The sequence below is a fragment of the Apium graveolens genome, chromosome 9 (genome assembly GCF_009905375.1).
Source record: "Apium graveolens cultivar Ventura chromosome 9, ASM990537v1, whole genome shotgun sequence".
In the NCBI taxonomy this organism is placed as follows: domain Eukaryota; kingdom Viridiplantae; phylum Streptophyta; class Magnoliopsida; order Apiales; family Apiaceae; genus Apium; species Apium graveolens.
The window spans coordinates 271,069,047-271,070,349 of NC_133655.1; the positions used below are offsets into that span (position 1 = coordinate 271,069,047).

The 1,303-nt window shown below is 44.6% G+C and overlaps 1 non-coding gene across 1 annotated transcript; it reads right to left on the bottom strand.

The window, feature by feature from the left end:
• Positions 1–702: 702 nt before the first annotated feature.
• Positions 703–809, bottom strand: LOC141688208 (small nucleolar RNA R71). Its single transcript, XR_012561667.1, has one exon. It is a non-coding gene; the product is annotated as a small nucleolar RNA R71 (small nucleolar RNA).
• Between the last annotated feature and the right edge of the window lie 494 nt (positions 810–1,303).

A 1,303-nucleotide genomic window follows, 5' to 3' on the forward strand; every position in this document is an offset into this window, starting at 1 on the left:
ACTTGCGTGAATATTAGCGCGTGTTTTCGCCCTAACAAGTTTTTGGCGCCGCTGACGGGGACTCGGCGTATTTGTTTATTTTATGTACTTACCATCATTGGTCATAGGACTCAGTGATTAGGACGTAGTTGTTACTTATTGTTTCCGGTTGTGTTTCAGGTATTTTAGCGAGCGTTTATGCAAACTCGTTCTCGTACTCGCAAGAGGACTTTAGATACAGCTGAGGAGACAGACGAAGTTCTTGATATTCCGGAGAAGTTAGATTTTGAAGATTCGGATTCAGGAACTGAGCGGAAAGAACCAGTAATCATGGGTGATCGTATTATTCAGGCTGATCCAGCTCTTATGGATTTTTCTCGGCCAAAAATTGATGACATTCAGTCAAGTATTCTTCATCCGGCTATTCAAGCTAACACCTTTGAAATCAAGCCGGGCACTATTCAGATGGTGCAGAATTCTGTTTCTTTTGGAGGAGCTGCGACTGAAGACCCCAACATGCACATAAGGAATTTTGTCGAGATCTGCAGCACTTTCAAGTATAATGGCATGACTGATGAGGCTATCAAGCTGAGGCTTTTCCCATTCTCACTGAGGGACAAAGCTAAGGACTGGTTACATTCTGAACCAGCTGGGTCCATCACTACTTGGCAAGATCTTGCGCAAAAGTTTCTGGTGAAGTTTTATCCGATGGCAAAGACTGCTGCTATGAGGAGTGCTCTTACTCAGTTTGCGCAGCAACCTTCAGAATCTATGTGCGAAGCTTGGGAACGCTACAAGGAAATGTTGAGGAAGTATCCACATCATGGAATGCCCGATTGGATGGTGATCACTGGGTTCTATAATGGTTAGGGGGCCCAATCTCGGCCCATGCTCGATGCAGCAGCTGGAGGCGCCTTATGGGCTAAAAGCTATACTGAGGCTTATAATCTTATCGAGACTATGGCTGCAAATGAGCATCAAAACCCAACTCAGAGGATGATGCCTGGGAAGGTAGCGGGTATTCTGGAAGTTGATGCAGCCACCGCTATTGCAGCGCAGCTTCAAGCGCTGTCAATGAAGGTTGATTCTCTGGCTACATATGGAGTTAATCAAATAGCTATGGTTTGTGAGCTTTGTGCAGGTTCTCATGCTACGGATCAGTATTCTCTTGTCAACGAATCTGTTCAGTATGTGAATAATTATCAGCGACAACAGCAGCCTGTGCCAGCTACTTATCATCCTAATAACAGAAATCATCCAAATTTCAGCTGGGGTAATAATCAGAATGCTATTCAGCCACCATATCAGCAAGGTGTGAGTAAAT